Source organism: Marmota flaviventris, chromosome 6 (assembly GCF_047511675.1).
Source record: "Marmota flaviventris isolate mMarFla1 chromosome 6, mMarFla1.hap1, whole genome shotgun sequence".
Classification (NCBI taxonomy): domain Eukaryota; kingdom Metazoa; phylum Chordata; class Mammalia; order Rodentia; family Sciuridae; genus Marmota; species Marmota flaviventris.
In genome coordinates this window covers 108967597-108990442 of record NC_092503.1, presented here as the reverse complement: position 1 = coordinate 108990442, position 22846 = coordinate 108967597, and the positions used below count along the sequence as shown (strand labels likewise).

The following is a 22846-nucleotide window of genomic DNA, read 5'->3' as shown; positions in this document are numbered from 1 at the left end:
TTTCAACTAACGATTGGAGTTTCCCTTACTCCTCCTACTTCACACATTTTAACTGGCTACTACTAGAGGATCAGTCTTAGTTTAGGTCAAAGAGAAATAATAAAACCTGAAGTAGGGAAAATTTCTCTTACAGGTTAAGGAAGTGTACTTTGTATTTTACAAAAAAAAAAAAAAAAAGTAAAATTGCTGTAATAACTCCCTCAATAGCTATAAGTGGGTCTCCTCAAAGTTACAATACATATAATATACTAATCAAAGATTATTAAAATTTTAATGGTAGGTGTTAAGCATTACTCTAAAACTTTCTGAATTTAGGAAGCAGAAAATAACTACAACTAGACTGCTTTATAGCTCATGTTATAATTATAGCCCATACATGAGAACTTTCACTTACTACCCTAGGAAAGAAATGGTTTAAAATATTGTTGTACAGAAGAATTAGTTTTAACAGGCACATCAAGCAGTTTAATTGCTCTTTCACAATATTACTTAGTTTTTTATTTTAAAAATAGATTTTTCTAACCAATTCAGTAACATCACAAGTTTCAAGAAACACCTCAGCATTACAAGTAAAGCTGCCACAAAGAATATGTTAAAATTGTCCCCAAGAATATGTTGAAATGCTCCTAATTCTAACTTAACAGGCATCTTATATTGCTGTCACATTCTCAATAGCCAATCAATAATAAAATTTCCAAAATCTAAGCCAGTTCCTAAATAAGACATAAAAGTAAACTAAATAAAGCTCATCTTGTGTTGCATGTCAAACTTTTTTACCATTTTAACTAATCCTTCCCTTTCTGAAAAGTTTCACCCTCCCCCCACCACCAATCCAATAGTACTTTTCAGTCTGGATAGAAAACTAATTATGAATCCTCTACACCAGACTAATTACAGGTGAGTAGTGGACATTCTTTATAGTAGTGTACACTCATTGCACACACCTTCCCATTCCATAATCTCTGTCAAGTTTAAAACCTCACTTTAGACTTTACGTTTTTGCAATGATTATCATAACCACCTAATAAAGTATAAATATAATAAGTATGTGACCCAATTTTGCAAAATAGAAATTTTAGATGAAGAACAAAGCACACATTGACCAATTACTGAACCTCAAATATAATGAGCTAAAAATGTGTGTGTGTGTGTGTGTAAAAAAGAAAGAGAGTGTGAGTCTCAGTGTCCTTGATCTCTTGGTATATATATTTCACTTTAAATTAATCAAGATTTTTTAATATGTGCTACTCAAAATCTGCCCATTATTTATCATAATTAAAACCTGTTATAAACAGACTGACTAATCAAGTATCTTACAATTAAGAACTTATTTACGAAAATATATTTGCTGACTGATTAAATTTCTACTGAAAATCTTTTTAACTGACCAAAGTAACTGATTAAACATCACGTGTGAAGAGTGATTTCCAAAACAATAATTATGCTCCATATCAATAATACTTTTATAGTTTAAAGATTTACTAGTGACAAAGTTTTATAATTTGCTCCTAAACAAGAGAGCTAAATTCTGCTTTCCAGGGAGATGAATTAAAAAGTCAAGAACAAAGAAGACAACTATTAAAAAGTGAAAAATACCAATGCAATTTCCAAAGACTTATATTATAAATTATTTTAAATTATGAAATTCTAATTTTACAAGACAAATTATTGAAGGTTTCATTTTTAAATTTTTTAAATGTTAAAATATATAAAAAATTCAAAAGACATCAAAGAAAAAGATCTTGTTAGTGTGTATGAATCTCCAGATAGTCTCTATAAATTACAAAAAAAGCATGAAATATGCATGATTACATTATGATATATTTTAGTTCTTTTAATGGAACAAAAATTAATCTATTCAATTACACTCTGCAAACTAATCACTAATAGTCTGACTTATTTAAATCAGTTATGCTAAAGTTAAATCCAGTAAGATATAAATGTTCCAGTTTGTTAGAAGAACACTGAAATATTTGATGGTTAAATAAACTGTGGGGGCGGGGGTAGCTAACTCATTGAAGATTTTATCAAACACACAGAATTAATCTTTATTGAATAGAACCATTCACAAATCAAATCTCACTGTACTTCAATACTTTCAAGCAGCGCTAATCAATTACAAACCTTTTCTAGTGCTTCAAAACTCATGTGCTTTCAATTTTACACACTGGTGGTCCTCAAGTACTATATTGGGGCTGAGTTAAGACATTCTGTATCACAACTTTTTTTTTTTTAACAAATATTCATCTAGAGGGCTTTTTTTTCACTCTCTCAAGAGCTGCTCAAATGAAAACTGTGGTAATATTTTTATACTGTACTTCTTTGTTAAAGCAAAAGGTTAGGGGTTACCTAAATACCTCAACTGTATATATAAAAAAAGGAAAAGGTAAGTATTCATATAAAAAAATCCAATGGGACTGAATTATTTATTTTTGCATTTCCTATGATTAATGATGCACCCGTGCATACTTGAACACCCATGGCAAAACAGGGTAACATCAAAATGCTCTCCAAAGCACACAAATACCAACCTTCCATGCTATTCTAACACTTGTTAGACACTTGTTGACAATTCTATGTCAATAGTGAAGTCATGCAAAAGCTCATCATAAGCATTAAGATTGAAAATTCTATTACTTAAAGTCTTTAGAGACATATTTATATAAAGAATTCACTAGAACTATCTACCTCTGCAGTGTCTCTTTAAAAATATTATACATGTGGCCAAGCAGACAAATACCATTAATTCAATATGAAAAGAAAAAAAATCCTTCCTGCCAAAACCAAGATTATAATTATAATTATACAATGCATAACTATTTTTCTCTAGTCATTTACCAAGCCAGGCTTATTAAACGGGTACTAGCAAAATCAATGCAAACTTAGGCAGAGACTTCCTAACAGGTTACCTTAATGCATTACTTTTTCCCTCTTATGTCAATGAACTCTAACTTCTACTCAAAAAAAAAAAAAAAAACTACCACTAAGCTACTATAATAAAGATAATGATAAATTTCAATACTTGATTATTTTCTTAAGAATTCTGTCTAAAGTATGTGGAAAATCTTCATCAAATCTGAAATGTTTTAATATTTTAAACAAATCTTTAAAAGGAACTCTCACATAATGAAATAATATACCTTAGTACAACCTCTTGTCATTTCAAAAAGATTATGGAATTTGCTGGATATATATTTTGATTAATGTGTTACAATTCAAAAAAAAATAATGGTGAAACTCTATACCTTATTCAAAGGGAGTTTCCTTACAATTTTAACCACAGTTAACCACAGGCTTTTGTCCATTCAACAGAAAATACACATAAAACAGACCATACATTCCCAAATAACTTTTTAAGACCTGTATAGCAACTAACATTCAATGCTTCTTTATTATATTGTACACAATATCTTCACCTTATGTGGAATTCATAGGAATTTCCTCCCCATTATACTACTATTAAGGACATGGGATTCAAGGTTTGGAACAGTGTTGAATGAATGTAAGCAACACCTTATAAAACATTTTAAGTTTCTTGTTATTATTGAAGAACAGGAGCTAACTCTAAAGCATATTTTTTTCATAAACATGTTTCTTCTAATAAATGGAAACCATTTATGTATGTATTATCCCCAAACAAGATGAGTTACAGAATTAAAAGGTCCTTTAAAGGCTAGTTGCTACATTAAGCATTTAATATTTGCAGTGAAAAAAAATGTTATTCATGTTTCCTAAAAATGTATCCTATATTGTTATCAATATTCAAAATTTCAATATATAAGGGCTGGAGGTATGGCTCAGTAGGAAAGCACTTGCCTCATATGTGCAAGGTCCTGGGTTCAATCACCAGTACCATTAAAAGTAAAATCTAGCATGTATCAAAGAGCCTGAAATCATACATACCTATTAGTATAATTTAGACTCTAAGTGAAAGATGATAAATGTTAGTTTACCTTGATTCAATGATTTTCATCATTTTTATATTTCCTGCCAGAAGAAATGAAATTTTTCTATACACATATGAAATGAATACAATTTTAATGATGTTTAGTTAAAAATTATACTGATATTAGAAAATTACCTATTAACCATTTTATTCTCAAAAATGTAATTAAGATTATTTTGACAACTAGTTTAAAGTCTTTGTTATCTCCACTAGTTCTACTGACAATTCTCTTGAATTACATACGATTAGTGCCATTTCTAACAAGGTATGGTAGGTTTAAATATCCTATGTAAGGCAAATAATTTTTACCACAAAGTTGAATAACTTATTTTATTATACTGTTTTCAGTTCTAATGACTTTTTAACATTATTATTGTCACCTGGAATTATTATGCTAGCAACTATAAATATATATTTATAAAAAAGATTATGTTAAAAATCCAAAAATATGGGCTAGGAGTATAGTTATAGCTCAGTGGTAGAGCACTTGCCTAGTACGTATGAGGCACTGAGTTTGATACTCAGCACCACATATAAATAAGTAAAATAAAGGTATTGTGTCCATCTACAACTACAAAAAATATTTTCAAAAAATCCAAAAACTTAAAATATACATTTATAGTGCACCCAAAAAAAAATTACATAAATCTTGAGTATGCCAAACCATTATTTACCTATTTCTATGGTCAGATATCTCACAACTAAATTTATTTTGTGGTTCAGTAAAAGCAAAAAATAAAGGAAAAAATGCTAGCCAAAACACAGTTACAATGATCAGTAACATTTTTAAAACATATACCACAGTCTTTCTTTGGAAAAACTAGGATAACAATGTTGTGGTATTCCACGAAACTTTATATGAACATGGGAATATTTTTATAAAGAAACAAAATGCCTGCCATATATGTTCAACCTAAGTTCTTTGGCCACTGGTTTGACTTAAAATTTTTATATACAGAATTTACATATGTATGAGTGTGAATGCATACAAACTAGTGACTACAGAACTCGGAATAATGATCTTTACCCAAGAAAAATAACTGTAAATTTTTAACTGAGGTACTGTTTGTAGTTCCTTAAAAATACTTTATGCATGTACACTGAGAAACATCTATAAAAACAGTAACAGATTAGGCATCTGTGAAGAAATTCAAGAAGTAAAAATAATTAATACCATAATTTTCTAGATATACACTTAATAACAATTATTAGAAACTGACATAGGCTACATAAATCATTACATTTACAAGGACAAATATGAATAGAATTAATTTGATAAGAGATACCTGTTTATGGATAGCATCAAAAAGAGCAACCCTGACTGTAAGTTAAACAGATATATCTTCTATATGTGTACTCATTCTCCATGTAAACTGGGTGAACAAAGCAGTGGGGATCATTAGTTTATGATCATTTTGATAATATTATTTTTTTAAAAAATCTCTGTACTAAACTTCTCAATTTAAAACTTCAAATTCCCAGGCTAATCTTTAAATGAAAAATATCCTATGTATATTCAAGGTTTGGAACAGTGTTGAATGAATGTAAGCAACACCCTATAAAACATTTTAAGTTTCTTGTTATTATTGAAGAACAGAAGCTAACCTTAAAGCATATTTTTTCATAAACATGCTTTCTTCTAATAAATGGAAACCACATCAATTAATGTATTATCCCCAAACAAGATGAGTTACAGAATTAAAAGGTCCTTTAAAGGCTAAATTACTTCTACCAAATAATTTAAAATTATTTAAATGATCTAACAAACATGAATTCACTTTGAAACTAAAAATAAAGGATCACCATACTTATGTGATAAAGCATTATATTCTATAATTAGTATTTCAATTCATTGCTATACCACAGTCACTTGATTATAGAAAAAAGATTTCTGAGTTTCCAAAAGGTAAAGGGTATGGATTCTCTTTAATAATATGAAAAGGTATTTTCTATAAATGAAGCTCAAAAAACCCTGTTTATGGAGAAAAGTGAACTCTCACTTTATTTCATTAACTTCAATCAGATTATAGATATATGCAGCAATAGGGTATCACAGAAAGAAAACTTCCTTATGCTAAAAATCCACACTATAATTGATCTCTGTGTTTTCTATAAAACTGATACCCATCTAATTATGTAAGCATGTCACACAAAAAAACCTAAATATCTAATTGAAAAAATTTAAGACATTACGAGAAGTCTGTAAGAAAATACCCATCAAAAAAGTAGCATGCTACTGTTTGGTAAGATAACCGGTTAGAAAAGATAACTTAGTAATTTTTACTTCTCATGAAATTTGTAAAGTTTTTAGGTAATTCAGCTCTTCAAAAACTGCAGAAAAAAACTGCTATTTCTCTTAATAAAGTTCAATACAAAAATGAATATATTATAGAAGACAATCCATAAGGCAGATACTATTCATAAAGACAATTTATTACAGTGCATTTGTAAAGGAACGTAAATATAAATGCAATGTAATCCAACATTTGATCATTGATCCCACCTTCTCTCCACAGCAGAAATTCTTCTTTACAAATTCTTATAAACTCCAGTATTCACACAGAATTCTTCCAGTTGTTAAAACTAAACAAACACAAACACATACATCCCAGTTCCTCTTCCCTCCCTCCCTTTTTTCTTCTCTCCCCCGCCCCCGCACCACTCCCTCCCTTCCTCCATAATTTAGAAGGAAAACAACATTTTTAAAACTTTTACAACCATCATCCCTCTCATTTTAAAATGGTATTACCTTAGCTAGATAAGGGCAATAGTGTTATCTGAAGAATTTTCTTGATCCAATAGTAAAGATTTAAAAGTATACTTCCCTTATAACATGCATAAGCAGCATAATAAAATATTCAAGTGCACCAATAAGATTAGAAAATACACACTCAGTTTTTTAAAATCATCATTAACAAGGACCCAGAAAGAAAACTTACAAACATATGTTGATTATTAGATATATACAGCAATATGGTATCACAGAAATGTTAGTTTCATAAACATTCTAAATCTATCAAAACACAATTAAATAATTATTCTCTTAATAAAGCAAAATATTTTACTTAAATTGCTGAATTATTTATTATTAAATGGTTAAATATATGTGTGTGTGCATATATATATATATATATATATATATATATATATATATTAAAAAATCTTATTGAGACATATCCAAACCATTTTCTTAGCTATGAAATTAAGTCATATGCTCCAACAAATAATGTAACACATTATTCTATATAAAGTATTTATTTATAAAGTAATCAATTATATTTCATGTACAAAAGATAGAAAGATACTTTATATGATAAGACTTCATTAATACATGTAAATCAAGTTGGCTATCTTTATTTAAAACATTATTCAAATTCACAGTCAATTCATTGCAATTTTTTTCTTTTTAATACAAGAACATTTAACATCTTCAACTCTGCTTTAAAGGAAACTAAGAAAAATGGTCTTATTCATTATTATAAACTGACATATATTTGTTCAAAAGTAGCTATAAAACTGTGATCTGAAAACTTATATACTCAAATATAAAAAGAACAAGAAAAATGCAAAAATACATGAAATAAAACAACTTGCAATAACAACATAACAAAAGGCCAACTTTGAGCTCAGAAGATATACATATGCTTTTTAAAATAAAAGTTCAAACTTAAGCTTGCCTTCTGAACGGCTCAAATGAACAGAACAACTCAATGACTACAGAATTTTCTTCTAAATTGGCAACACTATAAAGAAATATCTAATTCCTAATTTTTCATTATGTGATACTTTCTTTAATCAAAGTACTATCATTTATTCTAAATTTGCTGAAAAGCCTTGACCATTGCATTTTTCCTGTACGTACCTCTTCCTTATCAATTATGATGTATCTTCAGCATTCAAAAGAAAAAACCTCCAAACTTTAAACTGAGTTTCAAGTACCTAATTAAAATCAATACATACAGTGCTACTTTTAAAATACTCATTTCTAGAAGGCTAGAAAATCTTATTAAAGCTGATGCATCTACACATAGAAAGCAACTTTTAGTAAGTTCTTTTGCTACGCCATAGTGATCTGCTCCAGAAACTCAAGGGTACCTAAAACAACGAGCTACCTGTTCTAGCCATGCTTAGGAATGTGTCCAAATCATTTTTATTGATTTAACCTTTATAGGAATGCTACATATCCTCAGAGCAAAACATTTTGAATGTATTTATAATATGATACACTTCTGAGAAGCCATGAAAAAGAAAGCTAAAAACAAATCTAGACACCCCTCCACCCTTGGTTGTTATGGGTTTATTTTTATTTTAAATACTATCAGTGGATCTAAATATTGAATAATTCTACTTGGGAAAACTTATCTTGGCACCACTGTAAGTAGAAATAAAAATTTATTTTGGAAAAAAGAAAGTGTATTTAAATAAATTCTAACTTCAAAGAATAAAAATCCTAATTTCACAATGATGTCACATATACAAATTTTGACATTATTCTAACTGTTCCTTCCATACCCTAATTATACTTTAATCATGGACCCTACAAGCATATCAAATTTATAGAATTTAGTCCTTACTGAATAAAAAACTAAGTTGTGTTTAGTTTACATTCTGAGAGTTTACAGTGAAAGTTCTGTGTAGACTATCTCTCTAGCTTTCTACAAGTGATACTTCACAAATGGCTATCACAGCCAATGCCTACATTAGGCATGTATGCCAAATAATTCACAGTATTATACTTCCTCACATTATGGTTCATGATTCCTTAACTTGAACCTCACCTCTAAAGAAGCCCTACTTTCACTGCAGACTGTTCTCTTAAAAAGGCAAACAGCTTTTGAGCATTTCCAGATGTAGCGCGCTTTCTCCCTCTCTCTCTCTCTCTCTCTCTCTCTCTCTCACACACACACACACACATACACACACACACACAAATCATAGGCAAATTCTCAAAGAATTCTAAATTAATACAATGTAGCAAAATTGGAGTCACTACATATTAATTACTTCAATGACCACCCATAAGTTTAAAGAGCTACGGGTACTATACATCAAAATAAAAAACTTATGATTAGCTACAAAAGCACTGACTTCAGGTAGCTACCAGTAAGCAAAACAGCCAAGCTCATTTCAGTGTCAGACTATTTCAGTGTCTACTAAAATGGACTTTCCAAAGTTCTGACAATTCCTGAGCATGCAAGAATATGTAATTTTTTCAAATAATTAACATTTTTATTCTGGATAACATAAATTTGGATTTGACTACATTACTTTCATCTTATCAATATTTTATATTAAATTTGCAAGCAGGCATGAGACTATGCTAAACTAAAATCAAATAATTTATATGCAGACTACTACTTTAAAGCTGGGACTAGGATGAGACACAGGAAGCATCTAAGGTATAAAATTTAAGGAAGCATACTCTTTCTTATACAACCCTCAAAAAGAAAATCTGTTTAAATTTTGTGCCTTAGGCACTTTGCTTGTCTTATTATAGTCCTAGTTCTGCTCCTATTAGTACAGACCATTTCATGAAACATATACTAAGCAGAGTACAAAACATAGAAACACAGGAATATAAGAATAATAAAAATTAAAAATATGACTTACATGTCTATGATACTGATTTATATGTTCTATGTATGTACTTACATTTAAACACATTAAAAGAATAATATCATTATACACTCTAATCAGTAGTCAGATGGCGCAAATAGTTCAGATCTAATGACTTTAATCTCTATCATTAGTTATTTTAAGACCATACAAACAGCTCAGAAATTTTCTTTAAAAGTCTTTGCCAATAATATCTTTCAAAGTTAATCAAGTGGCTTTTTTACTTGACTATAACACTTCTTTTTTCTTTTGATACTTGGGATTGAACTCAAGGGAAGGGTACTCCCCACTGAGCCACATCTCCAGCCATTTTTTACATTTGATTTAGAGACAGGGTCTCACTAAGTTACTTAGCTTTTCTAAAAAATTTAATTGAGAGAGTATGTTCCATTAAAGAGTTCACAGAGCTATACATAAATTGTATAATCCAATGGTATCTAAATATGGCTGATCAACTGAACTGCCTGAGGAATAGGCTTTGGGATAACAAATGAGGGAGGAAAAGCCTTGGGAAGTTTTTTAAAAAGATGCCCAGATAAATTAGCCAATTTGGGAGTCAAGAGAAGGCGAACTTTTAATATGCCCTAAAATAAGGTAAAAGACAAGATGGATATACAAAAAAAAAAAAAATCAATTCCAAACTGTCTCCCCACTAAACATTTTAAAGCTTATTCACAAGAAATAGAACATTAATAGCTCCTTTCTTTCCTTCCCTTTCTTCTAGTAGAGATGTTGAGTCATCTAACATTAGACTAATAACATTAATGAAGAAAATAAAGAAGGACAGATGATTCGGTAAGATGAACAAAGCCAAAAACATCAGTATTTTTATTTCTTTAATAGGTTCAAATAGCTATTCTAAGTAATGATGAATCTACTCCAAAAATACAGTATTTTAAACTTTAATTGGGTTCATATTCATATATTTTGAAAAATCAAAGTGCCTAACAAGACCTATGATTTTTACAGAGTACACTTCAGCTGAAACTGTACTTTGTTTTCATGTTAGTTTTTCCTTGTTGAGTGTTTACTGTGCCAGGTATTGTGATAAGCCTTTTATAAACATCACTTCCTTTAATTATCACGTCTCTTATATGATGTAGGTACCATAATTATTTACAGATGAGGAAACAGAATGAAGTAATGAAACCTGCTCAAGGTCACACAGTTGAAGAGTTGACATTCAATCTCAAGCCTTTTAACCCTTAATTACTACTTCATAGTGTTACCCGTGACCTTAATGAACTAACTTTCTAGTTCTCAATTTCATTGGCAAAAGTGTTAGTTGTCCAAAACATAATTTCTCTAAAGCTTTTAAACTGACAAAATACCAAAAAAAAAAAAAAAAAAAAGGAAATAATCTTTGTGTTTCTCAATTATTTTAACACACATCTTTAAGACTGATCAGAAAGAACCAAAGGAACTCAGACAAAATAAAAGAATTTTATCAAGGGAGCCCAGCACAGTGGTGCACACCTGTAATCCTAGCTACTCAAGGGGCTGAAGCAGGAGGATCCCAAAGTTGAGGCAAGTCTGGGCAACTTAATGAAGCCTGTCTCAAAATAAAAAAACGGCTTGAAATATAGCTAAGTGGTAGCACTTGCTAGGTTCAATTCCCAGCACTACTCCCAACCAAAAACAGTATATGATCAGTGGATAAGATTTAGTTTAGGTTTGATTAGAAAGTGAAAATTTCAAGGAACTAAATCAGTTCCTAACCAATCATCATAATCTTATTCAATGTCCATACCACACAGCATATACTACAGGTGTATTGAAAATCCATTTAAAAGTTAAAAAATTAAACCTTAAACACCAAAAATTTATATCTTTCCTTATGTATGAAATTAAAATAATAATGGTACAACAATGGACCCTGGTGTCAGTCAGATCTGGAGTCAAATCCCAGTTCTTATATTAATCTGTATTCCTAAACCAGAGTTATAGTATCTGTCCTACCTAAAATGTACCCCCACACTTATGCTAAGTGACCTATACAACCTTAATTTCTAATTATAATTTGTTAAATCCTTATTCATTTGTAAAATTCCTAAAGATTCACTGGTAAGTGAACCTTTTTCTTTGACTACCAAGAAGATACAAAATTCTAGAAACAAAATTTGTGCAAAATTCTAGAAACGATCTTTGACAAGTACTACTCACCCCAATTTCATCCACAACAAATTCAACACTACTTTTTTTAAAAATTCTCAGAGAAGCCACAAAAGAACTGTACCTACTTTCTACCCTGGTATAGAGTGAAATAAAATTGTAAAATTATGTTTTTTCAGTCTATGTGGTTTTACTGAGAAAAGATGCCCTGACTAAAACCCCTAAGTGATAGTAGTCAAACAAGACTTGTTACCAAAATAAAGAACTGAGGAGAAGAGAAAGCTATTTGGCGATCTACAAACATCAGCAGACTTCTCCAATCATTCTGCACCCACACTTAACTTGACAGACTATGTTTTAATGATCAAACCAACAACTTTAAGAAGACTAGTAAGATACATTTACCAATTAAATGAACTCATATACAAGCGTAAAAATCAACATAACACTTTAGAAAAGGAAACTTTTGATGAGAAATGTCCAGAGAAAAAGGTTAAAAGTGAGTTTGTCTTGACAACTTAGTAAGAAGTACAACTCAAGAGAAGGAAAGCAATGAAATGGGCAAACTACAGTATAGTTTTTGAAATAACTATGGTATAATAAGTTAAAAGTCTTCAGTAGTTGGGATATTAATACAAGTTAAATTCTAGTAGCCTACTTGACAATGGATGCAAGAAATTAGAAAAAGATGTAATTAGAAATAAAAATGCACAGAGTTAAGATAATGCATTGCCCTTAAAATAGGCTCCACAAATGTTCACACTTATTTCATCACAAGACACTAAAGATGTAAGACAAAAAGTTTTGTGTACATCCAAAGTAGTGAATCAGGGAAGCAGAGAATACTATAAATTTCGGAACAGCATGGGTAGTAGTCATTAATATTGTATACAACAACTGAGACTGAACACAAAAAACATAGGGAAGTGGAAGACATTATAAAGAAATGAACAGGGGCTTGAGATGTGGCTCAAGTGGTATCGTGCTTGCCTGGCATGTGTGAGGCACTGGGTTCTATCCTCAGCACCACATAAAAATAAAATAAAGATATGTGTCCACCTAAATCTAAAAAAATAAACATTTTTTAAAAATTATTTAAAAAAAGAAATGAATAGAAGAATTTCACAGCAGAGTTATTAGGTGAGGGAAAAAATAGGGAAAATGAGATTGTAGTCTAGATAGAACCGTGATGATACTAACAATTATGAGGAAAATGGGAAAGGGTAGGAAGAGTTTTTTTCTTTGTCATTAATAAAGTTGTGCTTAGAAAGAAAAAATTATATACAACAAAATCTCATTTTTTTTTAATTATAAAGGGATGTGTGAATATGTCAGAGGGACCCCAAACAGTAAACAGTTAAGTTTAAGAAGTGGCAAGAAACAAGAAAACTTGTCTTTTATATATTTGCCAATATTTTTAATTTAAAAAATGACTAAATATTACAACTTAAAAATTCAGTTAATAGTATGCTTTAATGTTTGAAAAGGTTATCTTTCCTAAAACCATACAAAAAGTTTGTGATACAGGGAATCATTTTTTTCATTTTTATATGCTCTAGCTGTAAGAAATAGAGCCAAAGACCGAATTAGAAACTATTTTTAAGTGGAGAAATTATTATCACAAAAACCACAGAATGTCATGGAACATGATAAACATAACAAGTGTTTTGATATTCTTTAAGTTTAAATCCCAATTATACAATTTATAAACTTGAGCAAGCTATTTAAACCCCGTGTCTAAATTTCCTCATCTACATACTATCACCTAGTCTAAAAGTTTTCTGTGAAAATTAAACAAACTGTAAAGTGCCTACATTCAATCTGACAATTATTTGAGTATAACCAACTTTCCAATCCTTAAATCCTTTTTGTTTACTGATTTAAAAAAAAAGATAGCGGAATTCATTACAATTCTTATTACACATATATACCACAATTTTTCATATCTGTATATAAAGTATGTTGACACCCAATTCGTGTCTTCATACATGTACTTTGGTTAATGATGTCTATCACATTCCACCATCCTTGCTAATCCCCTGCCCCCTCCTTTTCCCTCCCACCTCAATCCTTAAATCCTCTGAAATCTAAACTCAATTATTCATAATGTGGTCCCCAGGCCAGCAGCAGCATCATGTCCTGAAAGCTCGCTAAAACAAAGAATCTGAGGCCTTACCTCAGACTTTCTAAATCAGAATCTACAATTTAATAAGATCTCCAGGAAACAAAGTTTGAGAAGTCTGCTCAAAACAATACTCACCTATCAGAGTGTCCAATTTGTTTATTACCAGTCCCTGAAGTCATCTTCTTCATCTGTTACAGAGCTCTGACATTAAGAAAAGCACCAGGTTGTTTATTTCTAATTCCTAATTCTGGGGGAATCAAGAGACTTTTTTACAGAAAATTTTCATCTAATTCCATTTCCAAAAGGCAACTTTTCAAATCTGAAGATGATGCTCACATTCACCCACCTCCTCAGTATACCCATGACTGAACAAGAGAGTCCTCCTGTTGAGCAATGTCTTCAATAATTTGAGACATTCAGCAAATTATTAAGCTGCACAACAGTATTAAGAGCTACTCATCTATATTTCTTCATGTTGTCAATGATATCTCACCACTAATTCGTCAAATGCTATCGATTCCATGTTCTTGAGACAATATTTAGTAGCTTTGAAATAGCACAGTTTGTGAGCCATGGCTACAGTGATTAAAACCATTTGGCTCCTAGTATTCATACTATAGTAGCTCCCAAATCCTGTCTTTACAGAGGGGTCGCAGGTTTGAAGCCAGCTTCAGCAACTTAGCCAAGGCTGTAAGCAATTTAGTGAGACACTGTCTCAAAATAAGAAATAAAAATGGCTAGGAATATGACTCAGTGGTTAAGCGCTCTTGGGTTCAATCCCTGGTACCAAAAAGAAAGAAAGAAAGAAATACTGCCTTAAATAATTCACTCTAGAAATTTAGACAGCAGATGCTTCAAACTTCCACTGCGCATGTAGTTCCCTTTGATATTCCACATTACTTGTTTACTAGTAAAATATTTTACAATCACAGTTGCCTATTCTTCACCCGACTCTTCCAAGACAACTGACTGAATAAAATGAGAAATACTGAAGACAATATTACGTGTGAAGAATTATCAAGCCAGAGTATTCATATTTCCTTTATTTAGAGATTAAAGGCAATATGAAATAAATGTGACAAAGAAAACATCTGCTAGATTCAGCCATATACTAAAAGTTAGTCCATTAGAACCCCTAGAAACATCTTTTGAAAAGATTTCATTAAGACTACTTAGGCAGGGCTAGGGTTGTAGCTCAGCGGTAGCACACTTGCCTGGCATGTGTAGGGCACTGGGTTCGATCCTCAGCACCACATACAAATAAATAAAGATATTGTGTGTCCATCTCCAACTTAAAAAAAAAAAGGACTACTTAGGCAGAACTTTTGATTACCTTATTTCTTATATATTGGAAACTCCCTCATTTACTTGACCTAAAACTCCCCCTACCCATGCATTTGTTCTTGCTGTCCACTACTAATACAGGCTTGCCTTTAGCTGCAAATACACTTTATTACCCATTCATGCATTAATTACTCTTTTCCTTCTCTCTGAACCTTCTTTTCATTAGTATACCATGAGCATCGCCCTACATTCTAAATTTATAGCAGAAAGTTTGTAGTTTTCTCTTTTAATATCACCTAGAATAGTAACAATCAATTATTTAAGCACTGAGCCACTTTAAAACATATAACTATTAAGAGCCTATGCTTGCCACAAACACAAAATGCATTAAAAATTAACAGTATCCAAAAAAGGCATTTAACTGGGTAAATAAGCTATGTATAAACCAACACTTGACTCTTAGCTAAGAAGGCTTAGAGAAAAAATTTAAATATGAAAGGTGAGTTTGCCTTTAAGACTCTGTGGAAGAGGAAGGCCACTTCAGAAATAAAGAATGTGATATACCAAGACTCAGAGCAAAGACAAGGGAGACAATAAAACAAGCAGACAACAGACAATCTTAATTTTTTTTTCCCCCTGAAAACAAGTTTTATTTAAACAAGGGTTTAAAATACATTACATAACATTAAAACCAGAAGGGAAAAAGAAAACAAAACCAGTTTATTACTTCACATGGCACTGGGCAGCTGTTGCTAGTGAGTTGCAGGTTCCTTTTTTTCTTTTTAAGTTGTAGTTGGAAACAATATCTTTATTTGTTTACTTTTAACGTGGTGCTAAGGATGGAACCAAGGTCCTTGCACATGCTAGGTGAGTGCTCTACCTCTGAGCCACAACCCCAGCCCAGTGAGTCGCAGGTTCTATAGCTGCTACAAGACTGGTAACATCAGTTTGGCATTTGTTCCCTTGTCAAAAGTTTAACTGATATTAAGATGGCCTCACTTTCTGTAGTTTCGATACCCCTTTGCTAGAATATGTCTGGTCACAAAGAAAACTTTGGCCGCAAGCCAGATGTCACAACCTCACTGGAAGGACAATGGCCTGAGTTCTGCCCACCTGGTCAGGTTAGATACCAGGGACTTTTTTTTTTTTTCTTTTAACTACAAAGGCCCCCTCTGATGGTACAGCTGTCTTACCCCATCCTCTAGATTGTTGAGGTCATAACACTCTTAGGACAGGGGACTCTGTTGAGTGAAGAGTTTCTGGTCAGACACAACTATCTGATCTTGGGGATCTGGGCTTTGCTGAAACATCACATTATTACTTGTTTCAGGGTGGACTTTGCCAGGCACCTATTGCTTGATCTCAAATTTTTAAGTGAGAGACTTTAAGACTAGACAGCATGGTTCTTTCCATTTTACTACAGGAAAAAGTTACTCTAGTCCAAGTTAAAAGCAGACCCCAAGTGGTTACATTATACAAGCTGTGAGGTTTTTAAACTTGTGACAAGGGACAGAAGGGAAATTCTACTCGTTGCAAGGAAATCCTCACTTAAGCTTCAGTGAGCCACAAGCACTTAAAACCAATGAACCTTCAGCTGATCATCCTTAGCCAGTCCAACCTCTACAAGGAACTGGTGTATGTTCTTGCACTGGTCAGGCACCCTGTAGCTGAATTATTTCTCCATATTTTTGATGTTCAAGTACCACTGGAGGCTAATTTATTCTTAAATGCCTTCACTGGTTTCTTTTTATTATAATCATCAGCAATTCCTTGGGCAATAGTAACTGTCTTCCTAACATTTCTCTGCTGAATTCTAATATGGAATATAATCTTCGTGCCAACAGGAAGGTCATCACCCTTACTTGCATCAGCAAAGGGGTCAAAAGAGTGGAGGTTCTGGATAGCGGACATATGATACAATTCACTTTCCTTGGTGGAAATGGCCTGTGGAAAAGACTAAACTCCTTAGCCTACCATTCAAGCTTCCCACATTGTGATACTAATTGATAGTTTAATCTATATTTCCTACAACCAAGTTCTATCTAGACACATTAAGCTATCAGTACCTCATCCTTGCTTTTAGGTCTTAATCATGCTGTCTCCCTTACTTGCAATGTTTCCTACCTATCCTCAGTACCACCCTCCCCCAAAATGTCTATAGTATTAACACCTATCCTTGTAGAATGGCATTATTTTCACAAGTTTTCATCTCTTTAACTGAAATGTTTCCTAGGTCATGACGGATTCCCTCTGTATTCCCACAGTAGTACATCCGTAACTCTTCTCCAACTCATCTCCATCTACTACATCATTTGGTCTCAGTTTCTCTCTATGTATATATAAACATATATAATTCTAGGCTGGTGATTCTAGTATGATTAAAACTGCAAAACTCCATTTTTCTCTTGGGATTCTCTAAGAAAACCCAATAAATAAAATCAAATTTGAAAGGAGACTATTAGGCTGAAGAAGGGTTGACAGGGAGCTGGAACCTCACTCCCTTTCCTGAGCAGCCCCACAGGCATCTTCACAAAGCACAGAGTCAAAGAACACTAAACTACATACTCTATAAAAATGAACACTTAACTACACACTCCAAGACAACAAGAAGTGTACTTATTTTATTCACCTATAATCCATGTAAGAAGACAACACTGTAAAATCAGATATTCCTGGTGTCAAAGCCTACCTCTTCCACTTACAAATTATTTTTATTCAAATTTCTAATTTCTTTAAATTTAAATCCACAACTGTAAAATGAAAACAGCAAAACTTCTCATCGATGATCACATAATCACAAGATACAAGACATACTGCATAGTACTGACAGCACACGAACACAAGAATTCATTTTCTTTCTCTCTTCTGCTCACTTTCTTCCTACATCTAGTCAAATGCCTAACATACAAACGTTTCTTGAATTAATGAGCAGACAGATGAACAAATGAACCACAATGTCGAAGACTTAGAAAAGAGATTTGTTAACAGTTATAGGAGAAAGAAGAAAAAGACATGCTAAATACCACAAAAGAAAAAGGACAAAACTTTAAAAATAGCATTTATGGCTGGACAGGAAGAAAGGTGGCAGGTACTTCATAATTTAAAAAAAAAAAAAAAAAGGACATGTTTCCAACTAAAATCTAAGTGTAAATTTGCTACAAAAAATGCAAAAACTAAAAACAAAATTATTTACACACATCATATTAAGGCTTTAGTATTTACATCATGTCTGGCTAATATCTAAACTCAAATTACATACACCAGCTTAAAATTAAGACATATAGCAAATTACAGTAAGAAATTATAAATTTTTAAATGAATTCTATTTCACTGATTTATGTGTAATTGTTAAGGAATAGTGTTTCAATTTTCTTTTTAAAAAGTATTTCCATGTTTCTCAAGTTACAAATGTAAAGTTCTACAGCTGTATTTAAAATCTCTTGGTGGTAGATGTACACAAAAGAAATAACTCAACCTAAATCACTATTATACATAATAAACCCAAAAAGAATAGGCATGTATCATTACTGGAAGATAACTGAGAAAAACAAAAGTTCTGAGCTGGGGTTGTGCTCAGCGGTAGAGCGTTCACCTAGCCCGGGCGAGGCACTCCATTTGATCCTCAACACTACATAAAAATAAATAAATTAAATAAAGGTATTGTATCCAACTACAACTAAAAAACAAAGTTCACCCTTTAATATTTTTTAAAATCAGTTAATAAACATAAATGCAACAAAGTGTTTCATTCTTTCCATACATTTTTAAACTCTGGCATCCTTAGTAAGGCTAGTCTGTCTATGAAAGCAAAATAAAAAGAAATACAAGTAAAAGAAACACAATAAATAAAGAAACACAATACTATGGGGTTGTATCTTCAATAAAAGGCTGAAATTCAAATGAATAACTTATGTATAAAATAATAGGGTATAAACAAAAATTTCACTTCATCAGAAAAACAAGGTTAAAGAATGATTTACCAGATTTGATTCTAAAATATGACTGTAATAGAATGTTTTTCATTTCACTAAAAAAAAAATGTGAAATCTCTTCTCATTACCTATATGAAGGCTAAAAATTAGTATGTTAGGGGCTGGGGCTGGGGCTGGAGCTCAGTGGTAGAGTGCTTGCCTAGCAAGCATGTGGCACTGGGTTTGATACTCAGCACCACATAAAAATAAACAAAATAAAGGCATTCTGTCCACCTACAACTACAAAAAGTATTTTTATAAAATGATATTATTTACCAAATAATTCATACTTCAAAAGAAGATGTCTATTTCAGTAAAATGCTCTATGTGTAAATATTGGTAAATGGTTTTACATACATATTTCACACACTGAAATTTGAGAACAACTGCATTAGAGGACTTGTTTTTGAAGTCATATGTTGTTTCATTGGTTTTCATCAATTTAATTTGCCAGTCTTTATATTTCATCAATAAAATTATATCAATAATAATATTTCAGTGTAACCTATGAAATACTCTCAAGTTTGACCAACAGGTCATCTGTCAGTAACATAAAAAAGGCAACGATGATTGTTTAATGTACTATTCCATTTGCTGGATAATCAATTCATGTTATCACTATGCTATTGTATTGGAAACTCATTCCTTCTATGACCTCTAAAGCAAAAGATCCTTGCTTCAAAAAAACTAATTTCAAGTAGAAGCAGAAGGTGGCTCAAACACAAAATTACTGTTTTCAAAGGTTTTATAAGTCATAGGTAAAAAAAAATCTGAACTGAAAAATGCAACTAAAAATAATCCTGCTACCTATGTAAAGGTATATATAATTAAATCAAAGGCTTTTAGGGCGCAAATCTGTAAAGTACAAGAATTTACTACAAAAACAACAGCATTTTGGGGAACTAATAATGTTATTGCTAAATGAATTAGAATTCAAAGCTACATGAAATTAGGAATTCTGTTTGTTGGTTTCATTCACTGCCATATTTCCAGAGCCAATCAAAGGTATTTGTTGAATGAATAAACAAAAAGCATTAGATTCTAATACTACAATACTATTGTATAAAAAGATTAGCATACAATACAAATTTGTTTTTCTAGAACCAATGTGGTCTGCCAACAAATACTAGTTAAGAAATGTTTGTTTCAAGGCTACAACGAGAAGTAAGACATCTGCACCAGAATGTAAACCAAATGCATTAGGTGCTGGGGGTGTAGTTCAGTGGCAGAGGGCTTGCCTAGCATGTGTGAGGCACTGAGTTCCATCCTTAGTACCACATTAAAAAATAAACAAACAAATAAATTTTAGAAAGGCATTCTGTCCATCTACAACTACAAAAAAATTTTTTTACAAAGGTGATTCTAATACACATCACTTAATTATACTTGTAGCATAAGAAAACTATCTCAATGAAGTAGGAAACTGATATACATTCTGGCTCAAGACTGATCACAGATCAGTCACAGTTCCCAAACTGGCTATGCTGAGTAGCAGTACTTTAGATTACATATTAAGAGTTGAAATGAAAGGGAAAAATAGGGGGAAAAACTAACTTCGAAGCAAAGAATAATTTGTAAAAATAATGTCTGGCTTCTGAAAAGTGGCCATAATTTTCTTTAAATATATTTTTAGTTGTTGACAGACCTTTATTTTATTTATTTATATGTGGTGCTGAGAATCGAACCCAGTGCCTCAGACATGCCAGGCAAATGCACTACCACTGAACCACAGCCACAGCCCAAAAGTGGCTATAATTATACCACTGTGTCTTTTAACAAAAAATTATGAAACACGAAAGCAACAAAAAACAAAGTTTAAGGTTTTGGGGGTCAGGTAAATGTCCATTTTTGATTATGAAATTTAAGACATCCCAGTAATACCTAAATGAAATCATTACATTTTCAAAGCAGTTTATAATAGCTGAACACAGAACTTAAAGCACATAAAAAAATTAAGGTCTGTATGTCTGTATGTCCTTGCCCATCACTTTAAAGTGAGTTCGATATTGCAGTGTCATCTCAAATATAAAAGTAAAATAAAGAACTAAATATGTGCTGGCAGTTTAAAAAGTGAGAACAAGAGAGGAATAGTCAACACCAATTACAGCAATTTCTAAATAGCTGATATTTGGTCCTACAAGAATATACTAAAGTTTGGGGCTGGGGATGTGGCTCAAGCGGTAGTGCGCTCTCCTGGCATGCGCGGGGTGCTGGGTTCAATCCTCAGCACCACATAAAAATAAAAAAGATGTTATGTCCACCGAAAACTAAAAAAAATAAGTATTAAAAAATTCCCTCTCTTTAAAAAAAAAAAAAAAAAAAGAATATATATATATATATATATATATATATATATACACTAAAGTTCAATTCTATCTGTAATGCTAAAAAATCTAATTTTAAAAGTATAAACATTTATATAGAGCTCTGCACAGAACACTATGTAAATGATTTACACGTATAATCTGATTTAATTCACACCCAAGAACTCAGATGAATGATGTTATTTGGATTTCATAAATAAGTTTCAGAGATATTTTAAAATAGGACTCACTTGTATTTGTAAACTTTCAGTATCCTTCCTTTCAAAAACCATGTATATTATATATAATTTTTATTTTTAGGGGTTTTTTTCATATATATTATAATTTTCTAAGGAAGCAGTAAAGAGGTGCCAAGTAAATCAGAATTCTAAATATAGAATGTAGCACCTAAAACTGTTTTTCATGAGGCTAAGATGAAAAAAATAAAGTCAGTGTAATGAGAATACTGGGATGTTAAACTTTACTTCTAAAGTTAATAATAAAGAAGGAAAAAAATTACCTAATACATTAAAATGTTCAAAGTCTTAAAAAAAAATAAGAAAAACACCAAAACAAAGCAGTCATTTGAATTTCTAATATGGGCACTATATAAAGATTACCCATGCCCCAAGGGCACTTAACCACTGAGCGACATTCCCAGCCCCTTTTATTTTTTCATTTCGAGAGAGGGTCTCAGTAGGTTGATCACACCCTCATTAAACTGCCAAGGCTGGCTTTAAACCTTCAGTCCTCCTGCCTCAGTCCCCAGAGCCACTGGGATTACAGGGGTGCACCCTCACACCCAGCTACTTTGAAGACTTTAACCTCTTTTCAACTGCAGCCATTCCCATGGAGGTTGTCCTTCTAATATGCTACCCCACTATTATCACAACTTCCTGGTCATTGTACAAAAACAACACTTAACAGGTATCTGCTAGGTATTAGGCACTGTAAAACAAGAAAAAAATCCCTATAATTCTATTTCAGAAAATATAAATAAATAAAATAAACCACCATAAAATGAAGAGTTTTACAGGAGTAGCACAAAGTGCCAAACACATAAAGTTAATTTACAATACCAGAAAGGTCAGAGAAAACTTCCTGGAGGATATGTCCAAGATGATACATCTACTTTCTGTTAATTTCGTATTTTTCTAGTTCTCCTAAATACTACTGGTATTCTATCTCCTTTTTTCTTCACTGAAATCTCTTCTTCTTCTTCCCCCATTTTTCTCCAAGTCAATAAACCCCACTGTATTTTTTATCCCATCCCTCCCTACCAGACTAGGCTCAGTGATCAGAATCACCAACACCTCAAGTTCAATAACCTTCTTCTACATCTGTCCTTCAAAAAAAAAATTTTTTTGTATTGGGGATTGAACTCAGGGGCACTCAAACACTGAGTCACATCCCCATCCCTATTTTGTATTTTATTTAGAGACAGGGTCTCACTGAGTTGCTAAGTGTCTTGCTTCACTGAGGCTAGCTT

The 22846-nt window shown here is 31.9% G+C and overlaps 1 protein-coding gene and 1 pseudogene across 1 annotated transcript in view; both read right to left on the bottom strand.

The window, feature by feature from the left end:
* Positions 1-22846, bottom strand: part of Supt3h (SPT3 homolog, SAGA and STAGA complex component) — a 470425-nt gene that overhangs the window by 419685 nt on the left and 27894 nt on the right. The gene's annotated exons all lie outside the window — the stretch shown is intronic.
* LOC114104345 (eukaryotic translation initiation factor 1 pseudogene) lies at positions 16657-16994 on the bottom strand (annotated as a pseudogene).